The sequence below is a fragment of the Mustela putorius genome, unplaced genomic scaffold (genome assembly GCF_011764305.1).
Source record: "Mustela putorius furo isolate JIRA1106 unplaced genomic scaffold, ASM1176430v1.1 tig00003834_pilon_pilon_pilon, whole genome shotgun sequence".
NCBI classification, from domain to species: Eukaryota; Metazoa; Chordata; class Mammalia; order Carnivora; family Mustelidae; genus Mustela; species Mustela putorius.
The window spans coordinates 71,808,331-71,821,581 of record NW_025421987.1 but is presented as its reverse complement, the minus strand read 5'-3'; the positions used below and the strand labels follow the sequence as shown (position 1 = coordinate 71,821,581).

Genomic DNA, 13,251 nt, shown 5'->3' with positions numbered 1-13,251 from the left:
CAGCTCTACGTGTGATCCTATCACAGCCTGAGCTTCAGAACTTGCAGTCCACCCAAATATCTACATCCATGACCTGTGAACTATTAGTAGGTCAGCTTTTTTCTCCATTTAGTATTCAGGCAGTTTATTTCTTAGATATAAGTGCAGCATAGTCACATCTATAAAATTTTAAAAAAAAATTAATTTAAACATATACCTCTGACTTAGTGAGGTGATCTAACATCTGGGTTCTCTTGCTTCGTGGTCTTTCTACTTTGACCCCAGGCCTAATCCTGCCCTCAGGCTTATGTCACTTTGTTATCACCCCCTCCGCCTTCCATCCAAATTACTGATAAAAAAATGTCTGAAAGGAATAGGGCAATTTCCAGGTTGCTATTAAGCCATTAATTAGTTGTCCCTGTTTGCATGTCCTTGAGCTCAAATAACCTACTGACTCTAATCAGTAAAATGATAATAAACAAGATATCACTTTTATATATTAGATGGAGGCACAATGTCATCTTCTAAACTTGTTTAACAGTAACAAGTTTAAAAGTAAACTTCTTTAACAGTAGGTAATAATAATTCAGGGTGGGTTTCTTAGCAGGTGTGGTAAATTGGACAGTAATTGCACAGTTGATACTCACACTATCTGTAGAAGGATCAGAGCACACTCAAATGGAGTAGACAACTTGGTCGTTCAGTGGACATCATTAATTTTGGTGAACTGGACTAGTTTAAGTTTAACTAGTTTAAGGATTGATTAATCCTACATGATCCAAAGTGATGAGGGCAAGATACTGGTTTGGCAATTGAAAATTTCAAAATGAAAAGGAATGTCGGTATTTTTTCGCATATTCTTGTCCACATTCTTTTGGAACATCTCAACTGTGCTAATTAGAGGATATTAGAACGCAGTGTGTTCGTCATAATTTTTATCACATGGAAGGCACAGTAGTATAGATTTTTAAAAACGACTAAAATTTATTTGAAGTTTTGGAAAATGCTAAAAAATTTTCTGAGAGAAAAATTATGAATATATTATATAATGTGTGTATATACACACACACACACACACACACACACACACACTCACACACGTGTCTTACTACCTAGATTTATTCAATGTGTTTTATAAGATTATAACCAAAGATCTGGGCTTTGTTATTGTAATTCAATATTTGTAGGAAAAAACCTTCAACCAGAAATATATAAATAAACACTAAAGCATGCGTTCTCAGTGAAAAAAATTGAGACTTCATTTTGGGCTTAAAATAAACATTTGGCCGTGATCTCAAAATTTATGCCTAACGTTGTTCATTTTTAGGTTCCTGAACAGTCTGGTCAGTAAAAGTTTTCATTCTAACGCTAGACAGAATCAGTAGAGATGAACGCATGTTGATGTCATTGAAATGGCACTCACAGGGCACCTGGGTGGCTCAGTGGGTTAAGCCTCTGCCTTTGGCTCAGGTCATAATCCCAGGGTCTTGGGATCGAGCCCCACATTGGGTTCTCTTCTCAGCAGGGAGCCTGCTTCCCCCTTTCTCTCTGCCTGTCTCTCTGCCTACTTGTGATCTCTGTCAAATAAATAAATAAAATCTTAAAAAAAAATGGCTTTCACAGATTTACTTTATCCATCCTAGGCTTTAACCCTGACACATACGCATTTTTTTTTTTTTCTGATTTTACTGAGCAACCCAACGTGTGTGGAGTGTACAAAATACCACCAAATCAGATTCTGATGCTTTTCCTCATGTCTCTTCTTTGCTCACCATGTGACAAGGATATTTCTCTCTCTTTCCTGTTCATTTCTCTCCTTTCCCTTTCACTGTCTGCCTCTCTCTTCCGAACCCCATCAAAACCAAGCCAAAACAAACAAAACTACCCCAAATGCGATTCTTCATCTCACTTTCAGCCTTTAACACGGGACACTGCCCTTCTCTATTTTATGGAAACCATTCCTACTGTCCTTTGTGTTTCAGCTCAGACCTGCCTTCACTTGGGAAGTCTTAAAAGATGCACTCCCTTTGCCTTCTTGCCTCATCCATCATGCAGGCAGGTGCTCTCCTTTTGTACTCCCATACACCTGACTACATAGCAGCTTGGGAGCTCCAAGAAATCTAGGCCTGGGGTTGCCTTGTTTATGCTCTTATAGCTTACAGACAGTAGGAGCTCAATAAAAAATAGGAATAATAAGAGGGGCGCCTGGGTGGCTCAGTGGGTTAAAGCCTCTGCCTTCCGCTCAGGTCATGATGCCAGGGTTCTGGGATCGAGCCCCGCATCGGGCTCTCTGCTCAGCAGGGAGCCGCTTCCTCCTTCTCTCTCTGTCTGCCTCTCAGCCTACTTGTAATCTCTGTCAAATAAGTAAATAAATAATCTTAAAAAAAAAAAAAGAAAGAAAAAGGGGGGAGAGAGACAATGCTGTTTTATAGAAAATAAGTGCATCTTGGGATGCAGCCGAGCCACCTATCTGCAGTAGAGGTGGATCAGAAGTCAGCCTTCTTGATGGACACAGGCGCTGCTATTATCAGTGGCTGAAAATGTCTTCTACAGACTTCTTATTTATAAAATCAGTCACTTCCCTACATGCTGAAAGTTCAAGAGTATATATGGGCTCTAGAAACATGGATTGCTATTGCTATACAACATGACTGGCCCCAAGGACCCATTTCCCAACTACCAAACTGGTTATTTGTACTGACTTTGCAGTCTTACTTCTTTCTTACTAGCCATCTTCAGTCTGTGGGCTGAGGACCTAAATTCCTTTTATGTACCTTAAAATCTACTCTAAATTTTCCTGATGAAATCCCAGTTTTTTTTTTTAATAAATTGGCTGATACTATGATTAAGAGAACTGACACCCATTTAGGAGACAAAACAGTCTGTTTAAATCTTGACTCCTTGCGGGGCACCTGGGTGGCTCAGTGGGTTAAGCCGCTGCCTTCAGCTCAGGTCATGATCTCAGGGTCTTGGGATCGAGTCCCACATTGGGCTCTCTGCTCAGCAGGGAGCCTGCTTCCCTCTCTCTCTCTCTCTCTGCCTGCCTCTCTGTCTACTTGTGATCTCTCTCTGTCAAATAAATAAATAAATAAAATCTTTAAAAAAAAAATTCTTGACTCCTTGCATAGTAACCTTAAACAAGGTCGTGATGTGAAATTGAACAAGTCACTGTGTTGAACTGAGCTGGCTTCATATGTGCAATCAGGAAACTGGTCCCCTGGTCCATGTTTAGGTTTTTGACATGATTAGACTCATGTGAAAATCTGTTGTAAATTCTAAGCACTGTGACGTCACAAAGTGATGTGAATTGACAACAGAGTCATGGACAGGAAGTTGTCCATCCAGAGCGATGTTGAGTTTTCATTAGCCTGGGAATAGGTCTTTATGTCCGGAATTATGAGATGGGTTTTGCCATGGGGGATGGCTGGATAAAGAGGTATTTGTAGTGCTCCCTCTTGTTATGAGAACCTCTGGAAGACTTTTATTGTTCACTACTCTTAAAAATTTATCCAGATTTCTAAAATACCTTGAGTTCTGAATGTTTAGATTTAAATTATATTTATATTATGGTTGAGTACCATTCTTTCCTTGCCTAGATAGTTGAATACTATTTTTGTGTGTGAGTAAGCTTAAAAATTGACTGTCTAAATATTTAACCAGAGATATTTTAAAAGAATTTCATTATTTATCTTCTTTATGATTTATATTATCACATTCTGTGTCTGTAGTTATGGTTTATCATAAGCAGCCCATCTGCTACAACAGCCAAATTGGAACATTCATATAAGATGAGTTCAGATATAATAAACATGACAAGAGATGGGTTACATTCAGTCTTTCGCCATGTTTAACCAATTTAATTTGTTTCCTATGCAGAAGAGGCTCTAAATTTACTTAATATATGTTAGCACTTAGGAACATAGTTAGAAACAAGGCGAAGGTCTTAACCTATTCGTAAATAAATGAGAAGATTCCTGTCGGAGTGAAAGAGAGAGAGAGAATTTATGTCAAACAATCAGGAATTTAATACATAGTGGTCTTTTAGGATGTCCAGTTTGTGTACATACTCTTAAGGCATGATTACGAATAACTTCACATCCTATAAACAATGTGACTGGAGAAATTACTCACAGATACAACAAAAAGGGGAAGAAAGGTAAGACGTTTTAACTAAAGCCAATAAGTGAATTACTTTCCCTGAAAAGGTTAAAAATGGCAGATTTATTTTTCGTTGCCATAATATTTGTCTGTGTTGGCCAGCTATCTGAGGTATTCTCCAGAAGATGCAGGGCTCCTTGAGACGTCACCACATGACCCCAGGTTCAAAGTTACGGCAGAGTCCTGAAGGATTTCTCTCCTCTGTAATTTGGGGACTCAAGACGCCTTAACCAAAGACTTCAGTCTGTTGGCTAAACGAAAGTATTGATACTGCTGTAGCGAGAACTTTCAGTGATTGGTCTGAATTTCCCTCTGCCCCTGGTAGAGGTCAAGTAGAGGACTTTTTAGTGCAAGCGAAAGAGTCTTTCGTTTTTTTACTCTTTAGGTAAAGGACTTATGTCATATTATTAGTGAAAACGTGATTAACTGTTAAAGCAACATAGGCCTTAATGATCTACAAAGCCATTTTTCTCAAAGTTATGGATTCATTGCTCTGCAGTACTAAATATATGTTATTCTAGGATCATGCAAGTCATGAATACTAAAAATAAAAATAAACATATTTCTTTGATGATGATTTATTACCAAACAATTTGGAGCTAATACATTCACATTATAGGATGCAAATACAAATGTGACATAAGCAAGTGGGCCTTTAAGATGAAGTGTCATTACTTTTGGAAATATGGGCAGTGCTTCAACTTCATCACAGCCTTTGTAACATAATGTTTTGAGAGCCTGTGACTGATGTTTCAACTTGCAGCAGATTGGTTCTTAAATTCCATACTTAGCCAGAGAATGGTTTCATTCAGCCTCATTGATGACCTAAAAACCCATATGCGGGGATGTTATATGCCATTGTGAATTAGTATGCGAAGCTGGTAAAATGAGATTGACCGGGGTAGGGGAGTTCCTTTTTGGTAAGATGCTGAGTTCACAATGACCACAAGGCAGAGCCATGGCAGTGGCAGATCTAGTAAGGAAGGGTACCAGGAGCCCACGTTGGTACGAGCAGGCATCATTGCTCCTCTCTGGCACTGCAGAAATACTCTCCAGGGGTGCTGATGCTAACAGCATGGTTATTTTTCTGTATCTGGGTAAAGCTCTTGTTACTTGTGATCACTCAGCAAGCTAAAAAGCCACACGGAAGCTGAGCATGTGCATGTCAGGTCGGCCTTGCTGTCCTTTTTCCGTCATCTCCGTCATCTCCGTCCTCCTCCTTTCAGCCCCACAGTCACTTCTCTGTCCCTTTATTTCTTTCATTCCTTCTTCGGTTTCTTGTCTCCACTCCCCTTCCTTTCCTTCGTTTATTTTTCTTTGCTTTCTTCTTTTCCCACTTGATCGTGTTTCTTGCTTTCCGCAAGAAACTAGGAGAGGAGCTGACGCTAAGTATCGTGGCACTGTGTTCTTGGCACGGTCAAGAACTTGCTTGGAGGAAAGGGGTTTTCTGGTATCGGGAGAGAGCTGCATTCCTTGTGACAGAATATGAAATTCTCTTGCAGTTCTTGTATCGGTGTTGCTGATTTTATTACTGCAGTCTAAACGGATCCGCTATTTTCTTGGTGATTGCTTCTATGGGTACGATAGGAATGAGACGACCGTTAAAAAGGTATTTGTGCAAGGCCTTTAAGAAATAACTCAATGAGCCGAAAGGAGGACAAAGGAAGCAAATGATGGAGCAAAGTACACATTATATGAGCCCCGCAGACGGCGCTACAAGTGAGACTGCCCCAGTGTGCGTCTAATTTATGTAGCTGATAACCCAAGTTAGCAGAGACCCTGGCACTATTATGGAGGTAATATTTTCTCAAGGATGTTCAGTCTTAAACAACTTCTTCCTGTATTAGGTTCATACATGGTTTTCTTTAACATAAAGCAGGTATGTCTGTTCTCCTGTTCCATTTCATTTTCTTGGAAAAATAAATTTATTGCAGGGCCGCTGGATGGAAATTCTGCTGACTGTTTACGACTGACGTTGCTCTCCCCTCTTCTGTATTACCCAGGGAATTAGTTCAATATAGAGCTTATTCCACACCCATTTCTTTCTTTTTCCCCTCTCCATCCTTTGCAGGGTTTGGTTTCAAAACCTATATTGCCACAGAGCAGCTGGTAGCATTTAGCAAACCACCTGCACAAGTAGTTCTGTTTCCAGTGGAAGAAAATTTAGCTTACATAAGGCCAAAACCGGTAAGGTGTCGGCTTTTCCATCTTTATTTGTATTTGTGTACATTTTCTTACTCATTGATGAATGTTCTGCTAAGTGTAACTCAACTCCTTGGTAAAGAATGAGAAACAGTATGGTGTAGCAGTCCTTTGTTTCAGTAAGGCTCTGGTAAATTGGAACTTTGTCAGGAAGGCAAGAGGTTGATTGTAGCCAGGAAGAGACTCTTAAAATCTGTGACTTCTTTGAAGGGTGAGAAGGCACCCTCTTAAATTAGAAACTCTGCTGTGATTTTCCAGGTAACGGTTCCTACTGCCGACTAGGACAAGTGTCCCAGTGAGTGCTGGCTTCCCATGAAAGGCATTGTGTGGTCAGATTTTGAATACCCCATAGTAAATAAATTACCTTCCTACTGCTTGGGAATAAGTTTAAATCTCAAAGATTTTATTAAATTGTTCACATTACTACACACTGAATATTGATCTGAACTGCACTAGTAGTGACTAATGTGTCAAGAGGAGACTTTCTTTAAATCAAGGTAGTTATTCTATAAATGAAACTCCAACCTGAAAAGCTGGTCATCTACAAATAATATCTGATGACTAACTTATATAAGTAAACTGCAGCTCGTAAGTCATTCTTGCTTACCTCTCTCATGTACTCCTCAGTTGGTATCCCCCCCACCGCCCTTAGGTAGAGGAACTGAATCCGAGGAAAGCTATGTGACTTGGTCAAGGTCACTTCGCTGGTTAAGAGTAAATTCATTCAGACTTCTAGTATAGTCACCTTTCAAGGAGAAGAGTTTAACGGTTTGTATTGTTTCATATAGGCCTGAAAGTTATTGAGACCCACATATATAGAGATGCAGTTATTGTCTCTAGGAAACTAGACCATGTATATACTATGCAGGATGCTGATTTCTTTTTGAATCCCGTCGTGAGATGGAAAGGATCCTAGAAGAAATTTAGAAGAATATCATGGCTTTATTATAAAACCAAATATATGTGACCAAGGTCACCCACTGGCAGTGCTGATACTTGAACCCAAATCAATCCCTTTGCTTTTCTTTCCCTTCCCTCCTTTCCCTTCCCTTGTGTTTTCTCTTTCGTTTCCTTTTCATTTCTCTTTCCTTTCCTTTATCCATTTCTCTCTCTCTCTTCTTTCCTCTCTTCTTCCTCAAATACTGGAACGCATATTCTGAGCCAGTTTCTACTCATCCAAGCTAGGTGTTGAATTTTAAAAACCCACTAATAAATAAGACTCCTCCCCTGCCTTCAGGAGTTTTAATGAGGGATACAATTAACTGGTACAGTGCCATCTGTCATGGTGGAGGTATAGAATATTAGGTGTGTGTGATGCTTGGGAGGGATATACAACCAAGTCTCGAGGGAGTCAGAGGTTTCCTTAAGGGAATATATCTTAACCAACACCCAAAGGATGACTAACTATTCTAATGAAAGGGAGTTTTATAGTAGCAGAGAAGAATGCTCAGGTATTAGCCCAGACGCAAGAGAAAGAATGGTGGAATTTATCATTTGAAAGAAGTTTGATATGAGTATGGGTGGGCAGGGAGCATAGTGAGAGAAGTACTGGATGAATTCCCTTTAAAGATAAATTGAATTCAACATTAGATGTTTGTAAGATGCCATTAGGAGCTATGAAGATTATAAGATAATACTCTTGAATTATAATGGAGTAATATAAGATAGTGAATGATAAAATGGTAAGTCCCCCCTAAGAGGATACAGATTATGAACTTCTCTTGAGGTTCAGAGACAAAAGAGATCATTGTTGGCCATAGTAAGCCACCATAGTAAGACACCAAAGGAGGTGTCAAGGAAGATTTTCAAAGATGAGTAGCATATCTGTAGATCATACTTTCTTGTATTCCTTCTCTCAGTGAGCAAATAGTCTTTACTGTCTGTCTCTGTCACCTCAATTTCCATTCAGTCTTCATCATAGTACAAGTTCTATTTTGCCCAAAACACCTGAAGAATTAGTAGTGACCCCCAACTGCCAAATCCAGTGCATTTTTCAGTCTTTTGCCCACTATAATGTCCTCAGAACAATTTTCTCCTTCTCAAACCCTATTCCTCCTCTGGCTTCTGGACCAGCACTTACTTCTGTGTCCCCCCTGTAATTCTGTCTCCTTATCTTCCCCTTCACAGACCTCAACTCTTGGTATTTCCAGAGTACAGACCTCAGCCTTCTTTCTTCACCTGAAGAGTCTATCTAATTATCCATTAAGGACTCCCAAATAGTGACCTTAATCTCCAAACCTACAATTCCATCCTCTTGCTGAACATCTGTACCTGAGTATCTTACCCCACTTCAAGTGAAGTGAGATCCCTTCCTCCTCACCTTATTTCCCATTGTAGTTAATGGTTTCACCTTGCTTTTCAAGCTAGAACTTGAAAGCTTACCTTGACTTCTTGCATTCCTTTTCTCTTCACTCATGTCTATTGATTTGCCAAATTTAATAATCTCTACTTCAGAGATATTCCTTGATTCTGCTGAGTTTCTCAAAGTGGCACTGCTTTCCCATTGATTCAGAGCTTCACCACCCATTGCCATGACTGCATGATGAGTGCTTTCCCTGCCATCACCATTTTTTTCCTAAACATCAGTGTTGAGATAATCTTTTATTTGCTTAAGGAATTACTTTGTCTCCTTCTTGTTCTGCTAAATTGCTGGGTCCCTTAAAGATGCCTTAAAGAGTAGCACTGGTACGGGGAGGCTCCTGAGCAGCTCAGTAAGTTAAACAAAGGACTTCTGATTTTTGCTTGGGTCATGATCTTGGGGTAATGGGATCAAGCCCTGTGTGTGTCTTTGCACTCAACATGGAGTCTCCTCTCTTTCCAACTTCACCTCTTTCTTTAGTATTTGTGAATTTGTGCAAGATTTTGCTTAGGAAAACAAAGTGTTCTACAGCTAAAAGTTTTTAAAAATTAGAAAGTCGAACTCTGTAGTCTGATATATGTAGCCTTTGGTGATTTGATTCCAAACCTTCTCTTTAGCCCCATCTCTTCCCTCTCCTTGCCCCTCACCCTAATCATCATTCACTCAGGGTTCTCCTGAAAGCACTGTTGTCTGTCACCACTCCATGTCTTTGTTTATGCTGATTTTCCCACTTGGAAGTCCGCCATATTTGCTCTCCATTTTCTTCACCTTCTCTAACCGGCAAATTCCCGATGATTCAACTCAAATCTTGCTCTCATAGTTGTTCCTGAGAGAGTAGTCTGCATGATCATCATCTCTTCTATAATCCTTAAAACATTAGTCACCTCTACCTTCAGATTGTTTTCTCTTTGGCCTCCCAGAGAGGGCAGAGAATGAGTCTTCCTTATGTATTGGTAGCCCAGCATCCGTGATACCGGAAGTGCTACTCAGTTAATGCCAGCTCTGGTTGCTGGCTTCTCTGGTTGTAGCTGCTATTGCTACAATGGCAAAGCCAAAGGACATTTTTGAGCAAAGGGGTAAAATATCAAGAATGGAATTTAGATGTTTAGGATGATTGATCTCAAAGTCAAGTGCAGAACAGAGAAAGGGAGAAAGTCTAGGGTCAGGGAGAGAGAGGGGTCTAACTGAGATTCTCAGAACAGCATGGTATAAGTTAGATTAAAATCTACCACAGATTCATTGCTGAATTGGTGGATATATCTCAGAGGAGAAAAATAGAAGACTGAAAAGTTTGTTCATTTTCTTTATAAATTCTAATTATGGCAATGAGAGTTTTGGTCCATTTCTTTGCTTTGTGTATTTGCTCTGTGGAGAGCAGATAAGCTACTTGGTTCTACCAGTCCTCCCCATCTCCATCACATAGCTGGAGTGGTGGCAGCAGAAACAACATGTCCTTGTATGTGCCAGACATTGTGCTCTCTGCATTACAAGCATAATCTCCAAGAGATAGTGAGATAAGTACTATAATTACCTTCACATTAGAGACGAGGACAGTGAGGCTCAGAGAGGTGAACTAGCTTGCACAAAGTCTTGTAACTGGGAAGTTGTGGACCATGGGTAGGAACTCAAATCTGTCTGAATCAAAAGCCTGACCTTCATTCCTACTCACTACTCAATCTCAATAGGCTCTGTTTAGCCAAGGACTTTTGGATCTAATATCTGAATATTCAACAGGAACTCAGGTAACATATCCTTCATTAATGCAAACCAGGGAGCTCAGAGTTCCAGAGAAATAAATTCCCTAGATGTCTAAATCTCACTTCTTTGAGCCTGGTAGCTTCTATAATGTTGCCAAAAGGATGGAAAACTTTCCTAAAATCATGATTCCAGGAAACCAGATAACTGATCTTATTAGATTCTTGTCCTACATCAAAGTAAATTGGCACTGAGTGACTCTCTCTTCAGAAAAGTGTATAAGCTCTGGCACGTGGGCTTAACCTCTAGGCCGTCCAAATTAAAGGCAATTTTCCCACACGTGTGAGTTCTCACCCAGGTCTCATGTAACTGAAGTTGTTTGATAGTTTCCAGCAGATGTTGACTCACAACTTGCTTCACGGCCTTAAACCAGTTGAATGGCAAGCAGTTTTCAAAGTGTGGTGGACCACATGCATCAAATATTGGGATACTGCAGAGTTTAGGACTCAGCCTCAGGTCTCCTGGTTTCAAAGCTTTGGGGCAAAGACCAAAATCCTGCTTTGAAGCAAAGCACGGTGAAGAGGAATGTGGCGATGGTCCTTGGGATAAAGGGGAATTGAAAGTGCTGAGCATGGTTGTTAAAGCCTGCAGACATTTAATAATAATAATAATAATAACAGCAGCTCTATTTTGTATTGTACCCCTCAGCTGCCTTTCAGTGAGCAACCGTCTGTGCTAATTAATCACGAGCATATCAGCTCTGTAAATATTTTGACTTTGTTCTAGCAATTCTCACAGCTGCCTAAGTGATCCCTCTTCCTACGGTTCATTCTGTTTAGCCTTTGATTTGCATCTCTTATCTCCAAATATGTATAATTAGGTTTCTGAGGGCCACCTCTGAGCAGGAGCTATACTTGTGTTTCCTACAAAGGCAACATTATTAGTCCCACTGCATATGACCAAACCCAGACTTCAGGAGCTTAATTGATGTGGCCAAGGTCATGAAAGGAGGGAACTGGAACTGAAGTTTGAACCCAGGTCACCTGCCTCCATAATTGTGCCTTTCTTCAATGTGCCAGGTCACGTTATACCATGTGGCTTTTTTCTTGTTAGGTACAGATACAGCTACTGGTCAAGGATCCTATCCAGGTTGCATGGGTTACACGGTCACCAGAACTTTTTCTGTGGCACAGGTGTCTGTGCAACATCCGGAATCTTCATCTTAAGTTATAGCCCTGGGAAACATAGGAAAATTGTTTCACTTCAACTTCGAGACATAGTTGAAGTCGGGAATTATTTTTAGTAGAAGTTTTATTTGTTGGTTGCTTATTTTTACCAATTTCACTAACCTAATTACAAGTCTCTTCTTCCCTGGGCACCATAGCTGAATATTTAGTCAGAAGTGACCAGTAGGACTTTCTGCAAAGATAAAAATGTTCTAAGTCTTGATTGTTTGATATACTTGGCACTGGCCACATGTGCCTCTTACACTGTATGGCCAGCAGGACTGAGGAACTGAGTTTTTCATTTTAATTAATTTATGTTTAAATGTACATAGCTACCTGTGGCTTGTGGCCACCCTATCGGACAGCAGAGGCCTAAATAGGTCTACAGGAAGACAACAAATTTGGGTGGTGAAGGATTCAGATCTGGAGCCCAACTGACTGGCTTATTAGCCTGTATGACTTTGTGTAAGTTACTTGGCATGTCTTTTTTTTTCATTACTTGAGGGCTCATCAATGTTAGTAGCTATTATTTTGACCATTACTAATTTTAGCTCAACTTCCTAAAGAATTTGAAGTTTTTGCCTTTTTTGTGACTAGAAATCCACTTAAGTGTTGATAATGTGGTGGCTGCTTAATAAATTTGTATTGAATTAAGTTTCTGAAATCCCTGATTTAGGACTTTTGATATGTAGACTGAAGTGCATATGTAGAGAGAGTGCTAGGGAGACTGTCAGAGAAGGCCTCCCCTTCTTCAGATACACAATAGAAAAGTATGTCTGTTTGTCAAGACAAGTGAGAAGAAAAGGAAATGAACAGTCACTAATACTTAGAAAAAACCTTAAATTTTTTTTTCTCATCTCTTGTCCCATGTGACTCAATACCCATGACCTTAAAAAGTCCAAGTTTGAAAAGTCTGAGGAGGTGATCAAGGGAAGGGCATTTTAATAGGACATGTGATAAGTAGTAGGAAATAGGTTCTGATCAAGCATATTATAAATATGGATCTTGATGATTTTTATTAGCCAGTCCATTTCAAAGTAACCACACACACCTAACCACACACACCTAAAGACGTTTGCGCACCACATTTTGTATGTACGTGCGTGTCTATTTGTGTGTATGTGTATATAGATTAAGACTGACATTAAAATTAGATAGTAAAACCTTTTCATTTAGTGCCAACAAAGTCTAGCCACAATAAATTGAAAATGTGAACTGCTTTGGCATGCCTTAGCTTTATAAAGCCCTGGAAATGGCTATACAAATATTTTTCTAAATGGAAATCATATTAGACTTGAGGTTTGAAGTACTGTAGATAGGAAAGAGAGGTAAATAATTGCCTTTTTTTTTACTTTGTGACCATATTGTAAATGCCAGACAATGGAAAAGCTAGTAAAATTAAAAAGGTATTCCTAAAGCGAAACAACACACTGGCTCACAAATTGTCTTTCTTCATCATCGGCATTGTGGATTTATATTGACTACATTGCTAACGACTTAGCTACGCAGGGAACAACTCAGGCTGCTTGGCTTGGGCTGGGCTGCAGGTCTAGTTCAGAAATGGCGTAGGAGGTGGGATTCAAGAGCTACCCTGCTATCAGTGAAGGCTTATGGCTGCTTGGTTGACAGCTT

The 13,251-nt window shown here is 39.8% G+C and overlaps 1 protein-coding gene and 1 long non-coding RNA gene across 10 annotated transcripts in view; both read left to right on the top strand.

The window, feature by feature from the left end:
* Window positions 1–13,251, top strand: part of MECOM (MDS1 and EVI1 complex locus) — a 543,555-nt gene that overhangs the window by 437,130 nt on the left and 93,174 nt on the right. The window lies entirely within an intron of this gene.
* LOC101684148 overlaps window positions 3,066–13,251 on the top strand; it is a 23,427-nt gene continuing 13,241 nt past the window's right edge. Inside the window, exons 1-2 of the long non-coding RNA XR_199727.3 lie at window positions 3,066–3,415; window positions 4,025–4,135. This is a non-coding gene — a long non-coding RNA (uncharacterized LOC101684148). The remainder of the gene's footprint in view (window positions 3,416–4,024; window positions 4,136–13,251) is intronic.